We start from the raw sequence: 20,096 nt of genomic DNA, 5'->3' as shown, positions 1-20,096 counted from the left end.
CACAAAGCCAAAGGTGTGGCCCATGTGGCCGCCCTGCTTATGACGTGCCAGGGGACATGCCGCTGGAATGCGATGGCCGTTGCCTTGGCTCTGACCATACAATGGGGTATGGAGGCCTTGGAGGCCCGATACCCCGGTCTTGATCCGCCGAAGGTGACAAACAGTGCGTCAGACTTGCGGAAGGCCTTGGTCATAGCCAAGTAGAATTTCAGGGCACGCCTGACATTGAGGCAGAGCAAAACTCTCTGTGCCTCGTCCTTCGGCTCGGAAAAAAATGTAGGCAGCACTATTTCCTCGTTCAGATGGAATGCGGATGGCACCTTGGGTAGGAATGCTGGGTGTGTCCACAGGACTACTTTATCCTTGTGAAACGTAGTATATGGCTCTGAGGTGACCAGCGCCTGGGTTTCGCTGATTCTGCGAGCCGAGGTGAGGCTGACTAGCAAGGCCATCTTAATGGCGAGCAGCATGATGTCGCGGACGCCACTGGCTTAAATGGTTTGTGGGCCAGGGTCCCCAGCACTATGTTAATGTCCCACACAGGGTGTGGCCTCTTGATGGGCGTGTAGAGTCTGGCGAGTCCCGTCAAATGCTTCTTGACAATGGGATTGGAAGGGGAGAAGACCTCTTGCTCAGAGTTTCGGTAGGCCCCAATGGCTGCCAAGTACGTGCAGTAAGTGTTGTCTACCTGCACGCCAGAGTGGGCGAGGTGCGCCGAGAAGGAGAACATGTCGTCCAATGTACATGCAAGGGGGTTAATATCCTTGGAGGCTGCCCAGCGGCAGTACATGGTTCACTAGCTCTTGTACTGGGTCGTGGAAGCCTTGCTCCTAGCCCCCTGTATGATTTCTACATTAGCCTGGGAAAGGCTGAGGTGCCCTAGCGTGATGTTCTCAGGAACCACGCTGTGAGGGCCAGTTTCTGTGGCATGGGGTGGATGGGCCTGCCCGCCCTGCTCGCCAGAAGATGTGCTGTGCCTGTCAGAAGGTGAATGGGTGGTCTCCCCGAGAGGCTGAGCAGCTCCGAGAACCATGACCTGGCTGGCCACCATGGAGCTATTAGGAGGACGCTGAGGTGGCCAGACTCCTTGATCTTGCATATCACCCTGTGTATCAGCGGTGTGGGCGGGAAGGTGTATGCTGTCATGCCATTCCACTGAATCTGAAATGCATCGCTCAGGAAGCTGGGACCCTAAGGCGAACTGTTGGCACTTCCTGTTGTCCCAGGTGGCAAAGAGGTCCACTTGGGGGTGACCCCATCTGCTGAGGATCTCCTGCAGGACGAGGTTGTTCAATTGCCAATCGTAATTGTCCGCTCCCAGTCTGCTGAGCCAGTCCGCCTCCAGGTTGGATTCCCCCGGAAGGTGGGCGGCCATGAGGTAGATGTTGTCCTCCAGGGCCCATTCCCACATGCTGACCGCCAGCCTGTACAGCGGAGGGGACCTGGTACCTCCTTGCTTGTTGACATAGAACATGCTGGTTGAGTTGTCTGTCTGAATAAGGACGACCTTTCCCTTGATAACCGGAAGGAAGGTTCAGAGAGCTAGCCAGATGGCCTTCAGTTCTAGCCAATTGATATGGTACTCCTGCTCTTGCCTGGTGCAGGTGCCATGGATGCAGTGGTTGTCCAGGGTTGCCCCCCCATCCCTCGAGAGAGGAGTCCATAGTGATGGTGGCCTGTGGGGTAGGCTGCCGGAAAGGTTAGCCTGTCCGCAGGTTGCACTCCCTGAACCACCATGTGAGGTCCGGGTGAAGAGAAGGAGGAACGTTGATCATCTCCGCCTCAGAGCCCAGTTCCAGGTTCCATGATGCTGCGAAGTGCAGCTGTATCCTCCTCATCCTGAGTCTCGTGTGGGGGATGGCCAGTAGGACCGCTGCCATGAGACCCAGTAAGTGTTCGTACCACCAGGCCGATGTCACTCCTCTGCTGAGGAAGTGCGCTGTGGCCCTCTTGATGGCCGCGATCTTGTCCTGCGAAGGAAAAACCCTCTTGGAGCACGTGTCCCAGATGAGTCTCAAGAAGGCCAGACTTTGCGTGGGCTGCAGCTGCAACTTCTTGAGATTGCCCATATCATGCAGTGTGTTCATAATGCGTGGTGCACCGCTTCTGGAGATGAAGCCCTGACGAGCGAGCCAGTCGTCGAGGTACGGGTATATGTGGTGGCCTTGCGACCTGAGGAGGGCCGCCACTGTATTCATTAGTCTGGTAAAGACCCTGGGGGTTGAGTTGAGGCCGAAGGGAAGCACCCTGTATTGGAAATGGTAGCCCATGATCCTGAATCGTAGAAAAGAATGATGAGGCTGCCAAATCGGGACGTGCAAGTATGCATCCTTCAGATCCATAGAGCACATCCAGTCACCCCTGCACAATGTCTCCGCTATTAAGGCTGGCGTAAGCATCCTGAATCTTTGTAGAGCTAGGGAGAGGTTGAGGGTGGAACGGTCCAGCACAACTCTGAATGGCGAAAATCCTGGAGCAGAAGGCCAAGCCTCGCTGGGACTTCCTCTACTGCCTGGCTCTCGATGAGCGACCGAATCTCTGCCAGAAGAGTTGCTGTACCAATCTGTGGGAGTGGGGGAGAAGAGGGAGGAGATGCTAGGAGGCAAGGAGGGGTAGGCGGTACCCCATGGATACTAAGAGAGGTTCCAGGGGTCTGTGAAATTCGGGCACCAGAAGTGTGCATGGAGTGCATGCCTGCCCCCCACTGGAGACAAGTGGACCCGGAGGGGCGTGTCATGCCTTCTTTCCCTCTGAGGCAGTTGCAGAGGAGGGGGACTGGGAAAAGCGCTTACTCCTCCCCCGCCTTTTTGTTGTTTGCACCGATCTTGGGTTGTCGAGCAGTCCGGTTGCCTGGACCTCCGATCTTGGAAGCCGCCGGAAACCTCTGTATGTACGCCCCCTTGTCCGAGCACTGCTGTGACTAGGTGTGCACTTTGGGTGTGGTCTTTGTGAGGATGGATAAAGACTTTGCAGTTTGTGAGCTGTTCTTCGTTTTATCCTGCTCCTCGTCTGTAGTGGCGTGGAAGAGGTCACGCCCTTCGAACGGCAGGTCTAAGATGCGTTCCAGGACATTGAACTTCGAACTTTGTAGCACAGAGCCAGGCCTTTCTTCTCATGTACGTGGCAATGTAGATGGCCCGGCAAGAGGTGTCAATGTGGGCCAAGGTAGACTCCATGATGCCTTGTGCCACCATCTTGGCCTCTGCAAGTCCCGCCTTGAATCGTGATTGGCTCTGCCCCGGAAGCTCTGGGAGGAAATCTGCAATTTCCTGCCAAAGCCTCTGGTTAAAGGCTGCCAGCATGGCATCCGCGTTGGCTTGACGAAGATGCAGGGACGCATTGGAATGCAGCTTCTTCCAGCACGCCTCCAAGATCTTCTCTTCCTTGCCTAGCAGTGCAGCGGACAAGGAAGCTGAGGACAACTGAGACTTGGAGTATAGTGATGCTGCATCGATCACAGAGGAGTGCGGCTGAGGGTGGGCTGATAGCAAGAGCGTATCCCCCTCAATCGGACTGTACTTGGCGACCAGGCGTCGATTGACAGGCTGGACCGAGTGGGGCTTGAGCCAGTCCTTTTTGGCCAAGGCAATGACGTACTTCTGCATCGGGATCCCCGTTCTTGCTGCGGGACGTAGCATGAGGACTTCGGCGAGGACCCCTCTGATGGTTGCTCAACCTCTGGTTGCGGAAGGCCCAAGTACTCCGCCACCCTGCAAGACCTTTGTGGAAGGCCTTGGCTGACGACGGTGTGTCAGTGTCCTCCTCCTCATCTGTGTCCACCTGGGGGTCCGGTTGGTCCGGCACCGGTGTAGGCGTACTGGGAGCCGAAGGCTGAGGTGTGGAGACCAGAGCCGGAGGCTGGTACGGAACCACCTGCACCATCGGTTGGAGGGCCAGAGAGGGCGGAGGAGGCTGCACAGGGTCCAGGGGCGTCTGTTCTGGGACCTGCAGCACCGGGAGGCAGGGGGAACCTGCCCTGTACAAAATAAGGACAGGCTGTAGGCCACATACCTGGTTGACACCAGTCCCACCTTGACACTCGTTCCTCCACCTGCTCCCTTCCTTGGTGCGGTATCGGGCGGGTGTCTGTAATGTCTAGCATGGCAGCCATCTTGTCGAGCTGCCTTCCACATGCCTGCATCAAGTTGCTTGGCTTACTGGGCCCAGCCTCATCCAGGACTGAGTGTGGATCATGAGGCCTACCCTGCTCTTCAGGCCGAGGCCTGGTAGGCATTACGCCCTTGGCGGATCTGCCAGGAGAACTGCGTATAGGCGTCCACTCAGACATGTTGCTGGTACTAGGGTATGGCCCCTTAGGTGAAGACCCGGTAAAAGAACCTTCCGGTCCCTCCGCACTGTCACCGGGAGGATCCACTGACCCCTCGGCCTGCCTACTCGTGTGGTATGCGAACCTGAGTGGTTCCTCCCACGCGGGCGAGTCCCTGGGATGGAGTCTCCCTTGCGGGGTGTGCTGGAAAAGAGTGGCCCTACCTTGGGCCTGGATCGATGATTGACGATGATTGTCCTCTGGAGGCGATCCCTGGCTAGTCTGTTCTTCAGAGACCTCGAGGAAAACGCATTGAACGCGGTACAAGCTTGCCAGCCGTGGTCTGGGCCAAGGCAATGTAAGCAGAGGGCATGGGAGTCTCAAGTTGGAAAAAAGCCTGTTGCAGGATGGGCACCTGCTGAACCCTGCAGAAGTCGACATGCGCCGGGGAGGAGCGTGATGTCTGAGGACCGAGTACCTGAATGATAAAAAGACAAAAAGACAAAAAGACAGAAGAGAAGAAATATCCGCGCGTGGAATTACATGGCCGAATCCAAACCCAGTAGCGCTGGTGTATTCGGCCCGTTCCCGTTGATGCAGAAAAGGGGACTGGGGTGTGGCGCCGTGGGCAGAGTAAGGGAAGCGCATGCTCCAAGGGCCACACCCCCGCGCACCTCGAAATTTAAATGGGAAGAAGTTTTTTTTCTGGTGAAAAAGATTCTGTCTCCCGTCCCTTGGAAGGGACAACCATACAGTATGGAGGAAAGGGGACAGGACATAATAGTATTAAAGGTTTAAATCCTTTGCCAGAAAGTCAGAAAACAGATTCACTTAGTGGATTTCAGTCCAAATGCCCTCCACCAAAATTATCGTTTCTCTGACTCACCCCTTCAAAGAACTTTTTTTTTTATTGTACATTGCATGCCTCACTTTAACCTTTGGGTGGTTTGCGGTCACTTCTCTGAACTGCGCTATAATCCTCCCCCCCCCTCCCCGAGAAGCCATAATACGACAACATAGGTCAGAAGATATTGTGAAACCTTTTTTCTTGGAGTGCTTGGATGATTTACTAATCCAGTGCATAAAGGACTCCACCAGAATACAAAAAAGGAGTGATGCTGGTGGATTAATGCAGCCCAGGATTTGCTGATTAGTAAGTAACCTGTGTTGCTATGTCTGTCTGGGGTGAAACTCAGATTCAATTCTAAGGGGCCCAGACAGAACCACAAATGCATTTCTGACCATGACCCATGCTCCTGAAATCATTCCATCTCACAGTGAATTCCAAAGGAATGCACCAGTACGACAGACTCATCAGTACCCAGAGAATCTGATGATGTTAGAAAACAAGTATTTTTAGATCTAACAGTTGACATGTTACTAAAGCTAATTTGATGATTTTTGCAAATTTCAACAGGATGAAACACCTCTGTAAATACACAACACAATTTATATTCACACATACCAATTTACACACAGGAAAATAGGACTTGGTAGCATTAAACATCAGGTGCTCCTTTAATTAAAGTCAGCACATTGCTGGTTAATACTTACTAGTGAGTACAAATCATAAAAATATAAAATGTATTAAATAATTCAAAGTACCATGATTGATCTTGTAAATGAAAACGTTTACACACGCAACAGAGCCAATACACTAGGAGGTATGTTTCGTCAGAATTAGGTGTACATAAAAGGTATGCGTCATGTGGCTTACTTATGTTTTCCTAACAATTTACCAAATTCATGTAAGAAGTTCTTTTAAGTATGTTATGTTTTACTCTTTTCAGTATTCACCTTGAGCCTTCAGTCATGTTGTTGTGAGCGCCCTAATGGTGTATGCACTCTTGGTTGTCGATTTTCTCCTTAAACATCCTTGTGGGCATACTTTACTAAGTTTAGTTTTCCAACTTGTCTATTCTCACAGGTCGAATTATGTCTTCCTGGATGAAAATAACTTCAAAATTGTGGTATATTAAATTGATTATTTTGAGTCTTCAGACAGCTAATTAAGGGAAGTTTTGGTCTGACTTACCAATATATTTCATCTAAATCATTTGTTTTAGCTAATCTCACCCTGATGAAGATGTGCAAAATGTGCATGATATGTCAAAACCGGTCAGTGCTGGTGATGGCAATTTAAGTATTCACTTAAAAAAGTCTGATGATGACTAAGAATATTTAACAAATGTTGTAGGCGATAAAGATCTAGTCCTTTCCTGGATGAATGCAAGTCGTTTGGGAAATGTAAAAGAGACCTACGTCTATTTGTCAACCAAAAATTGTATTTTGCATTTAAAAAATATATATTTTCTCCATGTATACAATTTGAAATAGTTTTACACTTGTGTGTTGAAATGAACAAGTCTGTTCTGGTAGTGATCTGTCCATAAGATTGTTAAATATTTATGCACTTTGCGATATGTACCTTAATCACGTTGAGACATATTTAAGATTCATGTGTGTTTTTTTGCTGTGTGAAGGCATTATGAATCAAGACACAGACAACAGACCTGCCCCATACTAATTTCCCTACCTGAATGAAACTAAGGAAGGTCTGAGCCAAAGAGTTCAACTTACAAGTATGTCTGTGTCCAAAACCTATAATTGCCCTCACAACTAAAGCTAACCAATGTGTAGGGCTGGCGAAATCAAAAGAAATAGTGTTCAACTCAAAGTTCTAAGCTTCTCCCAGCTCGCAGCTTTCTCTCAGCTCCCCGTCCCCAAGTATTAGAAAGGTCCACAAAACAGCCTCAAGATTCCCTTTCTCCAGTTCACGGTAATACAGTTCAATATAGTTCAAAACAAATACTCTGGGTTCCCTTCCCCAAGTTCCAAGCAAGACAGTTCACAGGAAACAAAATGTCTTGAGGCTTTGTTCTTAAGTTAACATAATGTAGCTCCTTAAGGCTCAGGGTTCCCTTCCCCAAGACTTTCACTTCACCATCACAATGTCTTGGACTTTTAACATTTAGAGATCACTGGTCTAGGCGCAGTTGTCAGACCAAACGGTCCACCCATCACAGGTCATGTAACCAGGATCCCTGACTTTGTACCTCTTGGCTTTGATGTGTCGCTTTACAAACTTCGGGCTTTTCCTCATCAGCCTCTTGGCTTTGCCATCACGTGTCACACATCCTTTCCAGTCTTTGGGCCTTGTCACTCCACATTCTTTCATAAAAGTTCAGTTGAGGGTGTTTTATTCACACCCACCTTCTTATGACTCTGTCATACTTGCACCCTTTTCTGTAATCTTGTTTCACTTGGGCATTTGGGTTACTCACTGTATTTGCTTGGTTTATTCCATTCAATACTTAGAATGTTTAATTACAGAGTTTCATTCAATTCAGTGTTCGATAAGAATTCTTGGCGCTCATTTGTAATGTTCCCTTCAATGTGGAATTCAGTATTCATTAGTTTCACTGTATTTTAAAGTTCAATTCGGTTCAGTAATCAACAAGTATTACTTTCACTTAGTTTTAAAGTTCCATTTAGTTCATATTCAATAAACATTGTTTCCGCTCAATGGTAAAGTCCCATTCATTTGGCATTCAATACACATTGTAGGAGTGGAGTAGTCTTCGAGCGTCTTTCCCAACACTCACCGGCTTATGGCGTCTCTGTATAGTGGTTCCCTCTGCTTCCAGTTCACTGTTAAAGCTGTGAGACTCACCCTTTCGCACTCCGCTGCCTGCTGCATGTCCTTCTCTGCACGCCGACACCCAGAATGCTGCTTTCTGGACGCGGAATGCGTCCTCTCGCCTTCGGGCTATCTTACAGCTTCTGCTGCTGAGCATGGTTCAGAGAGGTTCACAGACTACCAATACTTACACGGCCCACTGGCTACGGGCTGTGCAGGTCTTCTGGGAAGTTTGCCGGCATCCTGGCTCTCGTCCGTTCCCACCACTGCTGCCTCCTTTGAAGCTTGTTCCCCTGATGGTTCCATGCACACATGTCTCGTTCTTGTTAACTGTTCTGTTCTACTGGTTCCTTTTTATACACCTGCAGCCCCTTGAAATCCTACTATTGGAATAAAGGGATGAAGGAAGGCCTGCCAGATAACCTCGTCGTCTCAAGACTCTTTGGCGCATAGAGTTAAGTGATCTCAATGGCTAGCATGGTTAAAACTGGGGAAACAGGGACAGAACGCCTTAGTGTTCAACTAGAGAAAAAGCCCAAAGACAAAAAATATTTATGGAATTGGAGTCAGGAATCATGCAGAAGGACTAAGGTTGGCTGAAGTCTAAGTATTCAAAGGAAGAATAAAGGCTGGAAGATGACTCAAGGAAGGAGAACTAGAGAACGGAAAATGCAACAAATAAGTAAAACTAGTATTTATAGGATATCACAAAGTACTTGTGAGATAGAATGACAAAAGGTTATATGATATGATATGATATATGACATTTATAAGGCGCCTATACACAAGTGTTTCAAGGCGCGATGAGGCAAGGGAGGGGGAACTGAGGGAAGACAGACAACAATCTTACTAGGTGTCATTCAGATTGCGCAAGTGCAAGGGAAGGGGGAAAAAGAAAAGTGCGGGGGGGGGAGTGCAGTACATGGGATAAAATAATAACATAAAATAGATAAAGAACAGCCAGCTGGTGGCAAGTGCAGGGTGAGTGCAGACATAAGTGCTGGTTTGGGGACTGTAGGGATACAAAAAGCAGTCGCCAGGTGCAGGGGTTGCCAGGGAGGCAGCACAAGCGTGCAACTGGCAGGGCTTGGGCTCGAGATCAGATGGGTGGCCAGGTAACCCGTGCAGTCTCAGTATCAGCCAGGACTTCAGCAGGGGAGTCGGGGAGAGAAAGCAGAAGCAAAAAGGAAGGTTTTTAGTTGCTTACGAACTGAAGATGGTTCTCCTCAAGTTTCAGGGAGGCGGGGAAGCTGTTCCAGAGGGAGGCCCCAGCCGAAGAAAAAGATCTACCACCAACTCGTTGCTGGAGAAGCGACTGACCCCGAGGGAGTTGGAGGGGGATGAGCGAAGAGCTCGAGAGGGAAGACATTTAGGAAGAGAGAGTTGAAGGTATTGAGGCCCCAGGCCCCAGAAGGCCTTGTGGACGATGCAGAGGGTTTTGCAATTAATCCTTGCAGCCACTGGGAGCCAGTGCAGAGATTTCAGTCCTGGAGAGATACGATCCCTGGGCTTGAGGCCAAGGACAAGTCTCGCAGTCCTGTTCTGGATGAGTTGCAACGGGCGTAGAGTAGAAGCAGGCGGATTTAGAAAGAGGCTGTTGCAATTGTCCAGCCTGGAGAGAACCAGAGCTTTGGAGACAGTGAGCTTCTGGGGGAAGGAGAGGAAAAGAAGAATACCTCTGAGGAGGTGCAGCTGGTAGTGTGACTTCTTAGCGACATTGTTAGGCAGAAACCTGTGCAGTTCCCTCTGGGACCACTGCAAAAGATTTAAGACTACAGGTGGTTGGCAGTAAACCCAATTGGTAGCAGTCTGTACCACCCAGATTTACCTGGTAGCTGTGGCTGAGCAGTCAGACTTCTCTCAAGAAGAGTTAGGCAGTATACATAGTATTCACAAAAGGTCAAAAGAACACAGTAGAGCTTGGTGTAAAAGAGATATAATTATTTATTTTAAAACACATCTAGTAAAACACACTGGCACTAATATCAAGCAGTTCAAAAACACGGTCACTAAAAGATGTACACTCCCTTCAACGATTAGTTAGACAAGTCTTAAGTAAAGCAACACTTATTTTCAGACAGCGGTGAGCGCTTAACGAAGATGGCACTCTAATCAATCGGTTAAAAAGGGAGAGAAAGGCAGAGCAAAGATAGAAACAGATCCCAACACTTTCGGAAGAACACAGTAGGAGAAGGCAGGTTACAACCGTAAAGTCAAAGTTAACAAGGCCGGACCCACTTTAAGAGGCTCTGGTCGAAATGTGTCCAAGGTCACACGGTTCAAAGTGCCCAAAAGTCTTGCAATAAGTTCAGAAAGAGTTGGACCAAAAAGAAAGGGACCAGTTAGATGGTCAAGGCGGCCAGCCCAGTCCAGAAGGTTAAGGGATTATTGTTACCTTGTAGCAATCTTTAGAAAGGGAGGCCTGGCGGACACGGTACCTTAAAATGGTGAGAACGCTCCAGCGGGGGCAGTTGTTCCTGGCAGTGGGTGCAAGTCGGTGCTTCCTCCGGAGGTAGAGAGGATCTCGTCGGGGAGGAAAGCAGGAGTCTGTTACACTGCCAGGGAAGAAACCAGCCGCGGAGTTCTCAATTAAAAGGAGCGGTCCTCTTATTCGCGGTCCAGTGGTAAGTGGCTATCCGGTTGCCGGGGTGCTTGGCACGGGCAATTCGACCACAATACGTCCTGGGATGCGAGAAAAGAAGGTAAACTGGTTGTGCCCACCAGTCAGGGGAAGAAGACTCTCCAGCCAGGAGATCTCTGTCGTTGGGAAGTGGTGAGTTGGTTCAGCAGGGCTCCACCGGTGGTGTCGTCGTAGCACACCCCCATTCACTCAGCCTAGCTGTCAATCAAACATGCTAAGTGGTGAGCCGGCCGGCTCACCACTTGGGCCAATCACACAAGAGTGCGACTTGAGTTACCAAGGTAACTCAGTGTGGGGTGCCTAAATCCCCTCCCACACCCCCTGTAGTACCCAGACAGAGTGGCACCACTTTTGGAGGCTTCTGTGGAGAAGCCCGCCAAAAAGTGGAACAAAGGGCTCCACCTTTGGTTTGGAGTTACAGAGGCGAACACAAACGCCATTTTAAAACAGAGTTCTGGCAGAAAATGCCAACCGGTGAATTAATATTAAATAAATAAACCGGCGGTATGTTAGAGGCTATGTTAAAAAGTATTAGCCTCGAACAATGGGAAAATCCCATAGAGATATATTCGCGGTTGAATATAAAAAGTAGTATCCACTGCCACCAGCCAAAACTCGACGAGGGGAGACGGGACAGTGCCCCCTCGAATAACAGACCCAGGGGCAATCGAATTGCCCCTACCAGTACGTCCACAATATGATGGTTTGTACTGGTTCTGTTAGTAATTTGGGACTAGTAAAGCCAATGGTGACTTTACATGCCCGGGGAGACAGTAGTCAGTCCCAGGGTATGGAGTCTATGGTGGGGGGTCACTATGAAACCCCGGTGTTACTGCACGGAGGATCCTGTGTAACACACATAACAAAAAAACATATGAGACCCTATGGAGTAAAAGACCCCATAGCCCAGTAAACACATTAACAGTCAAAGGAACCCCTCAAATCATGTCCAAGAGTGTGAGGAAAAGAGTGTCACTCTTGGCAGGAGAAAAAACAAACTCCAGAAATCCAGCAAAGCTGCTGGGGAACTCACTAGGTTAGGAAATTCAGCCTAAACAGAGAATTCTCCCTAACAGACGTCAAGGATGTGAGGCGAGAAAGAGTGTGGCGTCGAAGATGATCCCCAGGTTTTTAGCCTTGCAGGTGGGAGCTGGAAGAGGGCCAAGAGAGGCCAGCCAGAGAGCTACAGGAAAGGAGGGAGTGGGTGTGCCGATGAGGAGAATCTCAGTCTTACTGGCATTAAGGCAGAGGTCATTGGCGGCACACCACTCCTGGATAGCAGACAAACAGTCAGAGATGAGGGACGGCAAAGAGATGGCCGAAGGTAGCCTGAAAATAAGCTGAGTGTCATCCGCATAGCACTGAAAGTTGGGGGCGAGAGCAGCAATGCAGTGGGCAAGGAGTGCCAGGTATTGGTTGAACAGCCATGGAAAGAGGTTAGACCCCTGGAGGACACCACAGGTAGAGAAAAAGATAGCAGAGAGGAAGAACCCAAGTTGGACCTGGGAGAGTCGGTCAGAGAGGAAGGTAGTCAGTCACACCAGGGCCTGACCAGTGATACCTAGGTTATCACGGAGACACTTTAGCAGGATGGCATGGTTGACAGTGTCAAAGACAGAAGAGAGATCAAGCAAGATGAGGATAAAGGGGGTGTTTAAGAGTCCAAAAGGGTTCAACAAGTCCCCTTTTATTCATTGAACAATGGTCTCATTGTGTGGGTAAAGTAAAACAAGGGGAACAAACATAACCTTAGCACTGAAATGAGGGTTCCGCTTAGATCGATCATGGGGATTGATATCCTGGGCACCTTCTATCCTGGCTTAGTACTTCAAACCTAACAGGCCAAAATTGCAACTCAAATTGGTCAATACGGTCTTTCCCCTGGTTCGGCCCAACCAATAGTCTATCATTAGTTTCTGTTTAAGTCTGACAGATCATACTAAGAAAAAGAGAACACAAATGTGCAGATTCTCCCTGGGATCTACACATGGATCAGATGAGGAATGCGATTATGAAATGAAACAAGCCCCTGAGGGATAAAACTGGGTTCAATCAAGAAGTAATTTGGGTAGAACAGCACAGTTTCTTCTGGGTCCCTCTCCAGCATAACTCACAGAGTCTGCTGTTTCGCAGTTTTTGTGTCCTTTTCGCTAGTCAGTGTTTAATGAGTGTGTGGTCTTCAGTGGGACTGAGTCACAGATGCAGGCAGGTTCCACTTAGTACACACCTCTCCCAAGAGGCAAAATAGAAATAGACTTGGAGGGCTTACGGGTACCATACAGGCTGACTGGCAACCTCCCAATTGCAGGATCCTTGTACTACCTTTCTCCAACACACTCTGGCATTCCTCTTCATAGCCCAGATGGAGCCTGGATCCTAGGCAGCTTTCTGCTACCTCTTCAGGAACTTGTTATTTCACTGGCTCCTCAAGTACATCTTTGACACCTTGCCATGTACTTGTGCATCCTTCCACAACTCACACACACTCTTATGTGGTATGCATGTATTCCTCTCTCCACACTTCCTCCTCCACATCTCTGTTATCCTCCTTCCCTGCACCTCTTTCTCTACCTCCTCATGAGCCAGGCTCCCAGGAAGGATCTGCACATGTGTGTGTTTCTCTTCTTCTGAGTGGGATCTGTCAGACGTAAACAAGCACTTTAACTAGCCCGTATCATCTTCAAAACCTGCTGCATCATCTACAAGGCTGCATTTACTTATTTATTTATTTTATTTGTAAAGCACACATACAACCCATAGGCATTAAGGCACTGTTGCAGGTACAATGTACTAGACAAGTTAGTGTGGCACAGGCATAGTCACATACAGATAAAAGGTACGGTAGGTATGGCTTACTGGAAGTTATAATGTAAGCATACACAATCAAGACCACTGGCAGTACTCCTACAGCATAAAACCTTAGGCTAGAGTTGAACAGGCATAGTTACATACAGATGCAGGTAAGATAGGTATAGCCTGATGGCAGTTATCAAACAAACATATAGAAACATGACCGACTGGCCTGAGGTGGGGAGTTCAGGTTTAGGTGAAAAGCTGAGTTTTTAAAGCTTTGCAGAATATTCAGTAGTATTTCTCTGCCCTCAAGGAGGGTGGCAGGTAATTCCAGAGCTTGGCAGCAAGGTAAGGGAAGCTAGAACCTCTGGCTTTGCATCTTTTCAATTTGGGAACTCTAAGCTTGTTGGTGTAGGTGGTCCTCGTGGGTCTTGAGGAGTGTGCTTTGGCAATCCTTTTGGAAAGGTATGATGGTGCATTGTTGGACAGGCACTTGTGGGTGATAGATAATGTTTTGAAAATGATCGGCTTGTGAATAGGGTACCAAAGTGCTTCTGTTCTAGCACTCGAGATGTGCTCTCTTTTCGGGATGTTCAAGTGCTGCTCTGAAGGCATTATACTGGATGACGTGAAGTTTAGAGATGTCTTTGGAAGATGAGCCATTGTATAGGACATTGTAATATTCTAGCTTAGCGCCAATGATAGCACAGCTAATTGTTAGGCAGTTATTTTTTAGAAAGGAAGGGTCTAGCTGCATTAAGGACCTTGGTAGCGTAGGCTCCCGAGGAGGCAATGGCATTGACTTGTCTGGTCATGGTGAGCGACGCGTCTAGGTAGACCCCTACGGTCTTTATGGTGTTAGTGACAGGAATTGAGCAGTTATCGATCATGAAGGCAGAATATTGATTGCTGAGGTTCTTTAGGGCACTTGGTGGGCCAACAATCAGGATTTCTATTTTGTCGCCTATGAGACAGTGGTGATTGGCAGCCATTCAAGTCTGAATTGTGGAGTAGATTGAGTTCAAGGTGTTGGAATCTTCTACAGAGTTACCTGAAAGTGGGATCAAGATTTGCATGTCATTGGCATAGTTAGTGTACGCTATGCAGAGAGTTCCTAGGATGTGGAAGAGGGGCCGGGTCAAGATACTGTAAAGCGTAGGGGTGATGCAGGACCTTGTGGCACCCCGGCAGGTCATGGGCGAGGGAGAGGCATTGGCGATCTCAGAGAAAACCCTCACGACTCTTCCATTCAAGAAAGATGCTATCCAGGCAGTGGCTGACAGTGTAAAACAAGTGTAAGCGGTGAGGTGGTGTTAAAAGGATCTGGTGGTTGACCAAGTCAAAAGCCGCAGATGCGTCTTGGCGGAGGAGCAGTGCCGATTTGCCCACGTCCCTGATTTTGTCTAATTGATTTTTTAAATCGAGCAGGGCAGATTCTGTGCCATGACTGTGAAGGAAACCAGACTGACGCATCCCTAGGATGTGATTGTCCTCTAAGAACTGCTGCATCAACAAGGCTTTCACCCAGAAGTCCCCAAGCTACCTCACTGAGAAACTCAGCACGTCCGATGGCTATGATCCACCAGAAGCAAGCACATATGCAGATTTGAACTCCGCTGGCGCAAGAAGGAAAAATAATAGAAGACAGGCCTTCTCTGTCTACGCCCAAGGAGTCTGGATTCTCTTCCCCATCAACATACAACTCGCACCCTCATTTCTACAGTTCAGGAAGGAGCTCAAGACCCTCCTCTTCAAGGAATGGCTCCTCCCAAACACCTAGGCCCAAACACCATTCAAGCCACACCATACCTGAGCTGTGTGATCTGATCCCTACTGTGGTTACTTGTAGGCCCCATTGCTGATAATGGTCCTACATCCCATGTTGTTAGATCCCCACTTGCTTGCTGGTCCGCTCCCTAACCTTGCTCTTCACCCTATAATTGTAAAGTGCTCCATTGCTTCCCGAAGCTAGGTCAGCGCTCAATAAATACCATAATAATCATAATAATAATAATAATAACTATATCTAGCCAGTCTGCCATTGTGTTTTTTGGTAGGTCAGAATCAAGAGACAGACAAGGTGGCATTATAATTGACTCTTTATTTGAACACAAAACCTATGCTTAACCAAACTGTTAGTTCTTGGCCCTATCCTATAAAGAAAATCACAAAAGGGTGCTTGTCAGGATGGGGTTACAAACCATAAAGTCCTCCATCCAAAATCCTTTTCTAACATGAGTTCTGTCCCTACCATTTACAAAGGAAATACAAATACAACAAAAAATATACATAGGCCCATGGTCCTATTGAGTGAATGGTGGCTGGCTTCTGACCCTCCCCTGGTGTGTGTCTTTCTTACTGAGGCTCCTGGCCCCTTAATCACTCGCTCTTTGGCACTGTTCAATCAAAATTTCAGTAAGGGCTCTCATGCTCTGGTCTTTATGTGAAACGTCTCATCAGTGTCCTCCCCTTGAATGATAATCATCTGGGTCTGGTTTCTCTCACCCTGCCTCGGGGCCTTGCTTCTCTCTGCATTGTTTTGGCGTCATCTTCCTCTCACCCCGCCTCAGGATCGATCGCTCTCTCTCCCTCTCTCTCCCTCTCTCTCTCTCACTGTCTCTGTCTCTCCCCCTCTCTCTCTCTCGCTGTCTCTGTCTCTCCCCCCTCTCTCTCTCTCAGTGTCTGTCTCTCCCTCTCTTTCTCTCTCTCTCTCTCTCTCTCTCTCTCTCTCTGTCACTGTTTCTGTCTCTCCCTCTCTATCGCTCGCTTTCATATTCTTCTTTCACCCCCTCCCTGAAAAAGGAAAACGATGCACGCAAGCATTTGGCAGCTGCTCGCCCTCCCCCGCAGAGCTCACATATAACTTCAGTCCGGAGAAGCAACACTTCTGTGGGTTCGGGGGAATAAGAGTTGCTTCTTAATGGCTTGAAATAATATTGTCTAATCGGAGAGAACATGTCGTCATCACCAGGCTCTGGCCATTGCTCTTTTTTTCTAAATAGTATGTTTTCTGTTTCTATTGTGAGCAGGAGGGAAGATTTCTGCAGGGTTATGGGCTTCTGCTTTTTCTTTTCTGCAATCCTTGCGGCTGTTTCTCAATGGAGCTGGAACGTTTCCCGAGCACATTGGGCCTAATTCAAAGATGCGTTCTCTCTCTCTCTCCTCTCTCTCTCTCCTTGACTTTGTTCACCCCATCTTTGCGTCTTTTCTCTTTTTCCCTGGCTTAGGGCTTCACTCATTTCACCACACCCCTTCGGATCAGTTCTTGCTTAGCCCACCTTGGGGTTCTACTTTGTTCATCCTGACTTGGGGCCTTTTCGCTCTCACCCTATCTTGCAGCGTGGTTGGGCCTACCCTACTCTCTCCCGGTAGCCTGGATCTACTGCATACCTCTCTTCTTATGGTGTGGTACTCGGGAGACTCAGGGAGTTTGGGCTTGGTGTCTTGACTTCTTCGATTTCCTTTTCAGACTCCACTTCGAGTGGACCAGACACCCGTCTTTCTCCGGCTTGCTGCAGCACTCTGGTGCTGGTCGCTTGGCACGCCGGGGGTCCTGCACTTCGTAGGGCTCCCACTGCCTATTTGCTCCAGGGTCCTGCTTTGACAGGGCTGTAGGCTTCCCATGTTCTCAGTCGCAGTCAAATCTGCCACACCTTGCGGACACTAGCTGCATCCTTCCTAACACACCTCCCAGGAAGAAGTGTCCTCATTCTCCACAGTTCTGTGATAGTGACTTTCTTCCTGCTTCTGCATTTTATAATTCCCTCTGTTAGGGAGAGGGACTTCCCACAATTCTCTCATTCTCAGCGAATACTAGAAGCCACACCCGCCACTATTACATGATGTTTAATTTTTCATATTGGTTACTACCCACGTCGCCAGCAAAGACATTGTGGTCTTGGGAATAGGGAGGATAACTTGCATCCGTTGCTAGAAAACCTCTGGTGTTCTAAACAGGGGTCACCTCCAGTGATATCCCGCTTGCCGTGTCCCCTAGTGGGTGTTAAGCGTAGCAGGTTCACCACCCTAGTCCCAAAGGGGGTGGCTCCCCCCTTTGGGAGAAGAGATGAATTCCCTGAATTCATAATAGTTTCCAGTCTGTGCTCTGTGCATGCGTGGAAATGTCAGAGCTCTATGGTCGTCGCTCTGGCAGTGGAGTCTCCGGATGCTGCAGCAAATTATTTCCCTGTCAGTAAGCCGGTTTAACTCTAGTGAATGGACATATTTCTCTGGTGCTTAACATAAGCTCCTTTTCCCTGCAGGCTCTGTGGTAAAGGGCATGGGTTGCTAAGGTTACCAGCATTCAGTCTCCTTTCAGTCAAAGGGTGAGCTGTTTTGAAACGGTCCATGTGACTAGCCCCTATCAAATTACCCAGCTGTTGCGGTGGTGACCAGGGGAAACTCACCATACCACTCTGAGGGCCTTCTATCATAGAGCAGGTGGCATCACCCGACCCCATGGTCACCTCCCCCACACACCCCAAAGGTCAGGCAGGGAACATCACTAGAAGGGGGGTAACCAAACCGAGTCAGAGAGCGAAACAGAAGTATAACGCATCCATCACCCATTGAAATAGAGGCTTTTATATGAAAAAAACGGAAGGTGAAAACTGTAACCCAACAACCAACTCAGGCTGGGCAGTTTGTTAACAGTGGGGTTTAGAGATATTATGTTAAAACCGCAAGCACAAGAGGAATGAGCAACATCTGATAAAATAGGATGCAATGAGATCAGTGTAGGCCATCGTGTTCTGCAAGTGAATGAGGACTCCTGGATCGGGGATAAAGTGAGTGCGTGTTCAGGGATAACAGCATTCGCTCAGGAATATACTGTCCATTGGCATAAGATCCACAATGCCCGAAAGCAACCAGCTGAGTAGAAAACAAACAATGGGTGCCAACAGCGGCCACAAGGAAGCAGACAGGAACACAAAGATGCCAGCTCAGCACAAACCTAGGATATATACTCCTACCTTACATGCTCCACTCTACCAGACTAATTTTCTCTGAACAAATACTGAGAGGATGTGATTTCTCCTCCTTCTATCTCACCTCTCTTTGCCCCCCCCTTTCCTTTCGTCCTTCTTGTTTTTCGATCAGGTTGCCTAGCATTGAGTATCCTCTGGTTTCCAACCTTTTTCATGAAGCTTCTTTGTACCTTGTATCGCTTGCCCCAGCTTGCTGCATGAAAGTCTTCATATACTGCATTCTCTTTTTCTACCTTTGAGAGACTATGCTACTTTATGGAATAGATAATTTTGTGCATGTTTCATTTCTAGAGGTATTTGTGGTCGACTAAATGGATGACCTGCAATTTTAGATGGGGAGAATCCTCACATATTGTGTTGCCATCATGTTGCCTTGCTCTTCAATGTGCTATCTGTAGCTCTTCTCCGATTTTCCTGGCTATATCAGAGCTACAAATGTGCCCCAAATAAGATAATAAAGTAAAGGAAAAGGCTGTATCTCAATCCAACTTCTTGCTCTGTTGAACTGACTTTGACCTAGTGTGACGTTGCTAAGGAATGGAATGAGAACACACGGCTACAGGTCATCAAGGGCATTCATTCAGAGACAGCTTTGGGAGATGAACCGCTCCTGATAGCAGTCTGAGAAACCTGTAGGAGTTGGAAAGAAACATGCTTGTGTTGTCTTTTCTGGCAGTGTTTATTTCATTAATGGTCAAACTCCTCGACTGCAGTAACAGGCTTATAATGGTGCAAGAGAAGGCTGTTTTGGCATTGCAGTAAATATGCTCTCCAGCACTGTGCTAGTTGTGGCTCTTTCATTGGTACTGGCAGAGGCATGCATGGAGCTCCACTCATAAGCAGTCTCCCCCATTGAACATGAAGGCAGTATCTGGTGGTCCAAAGTCATAGAGGAATTTGTATCCAGGTGCTTTCCGAAACATATATCTTTGCTAGGGTGTTCCTCTCGCCGAAGCCTTACTCGAACTCTGGCTCCAAAAAGCTGACATTGCTGTTGTCCCTCTTGATTCACAGCTTTGTCTTCTTATCTAGTCAGTGTATCCTAATCTTCTTTATCGGACATCTCTTTAATGTGTCACTCTCTTCTGGCCTTTTTCTTCTTTCTTATCAACATTCCAGTAGTTTCTCTATTTTTAAAAGCAATTCCCTCAAACTATGGCCCTTTTTATCCTCTTCTTTTACTTTCTAAACTTTTTGAACAGGTTACTCAGTGGCAACTCTCTCTTTATCTTGACTTCAATTCTATCCTTCCCCCACATGAATATGGCCTCTGGACAGGCCATTCCATGGAAACTGCTCCTTTACACACAACTCATTTTCTCACTTCCAATTGTCACTCTGGGACAGGCAATCATATCTCCTTACTATTGTATACTTCTCAACAGCATTTGATATGGTAGATCAGTCTATTCTCTGATCTTCCTATCTCTCTGATCGCTGCATACCGGGTTTCTGTTCATTCTTCCACTCTTCTTCTATGTGTTGTGTTTCCCAAAGCCTCCGTCCTTGGGCCTAAATTATCGATTTTGTGCTGACGATCCTCAAAGCTTTGCCTCTTCCTTTCTTTTTATTAATCAACTTCATAGCTCTATTTCGGACCATCTTCCTGCTACTAAGCCCTGGATGTTTGCTCATTCTTTCCATCTTAATTCGCCCAACATTTAACTCTTTTTTTCACTGCCCTATTGTTGTCCCGGTCCTATTTATTTTTCTCTGGGCTTTCTCTTTTTCTCATCTCTGCTCCTTATCTAGATGTCATGTTTGATT

General features: G+C 48.0%; 1 protein-coding gene across 1 annotated transcript in view; it reads right to left on the bottom strand.

Moving 5' to 3' along the window:
* DNAH10 (dynein axonemal heavy chain 10) overlaps nucleotides 1–20,096 on the bottom strand; it is a 2,725,177-nt gene that overhangs the window by 2,570,109 nt on the left and 134,972 nt on the right. The gene's annotated exons all lie outside the window — the stretch shown is intronic.

This window comes from Ambystoma mexicanum, chromosome 10 (assembly GCF_040938575.1).
Source record: "Ambystoma mexicanum isolate Mex_15411 chromosome 10, UKY_AmexF1_1, whole genome shotgun sequence".
NCBI lineage: Eukaryota > Metazoa > Chordata > Amphibia > Caudata > Ambystomatidae > Ambystoma > Ambystoma mexicanum.
This window is presented reverse-complemented; position numbering and strand designations above follow the sequence as displayed.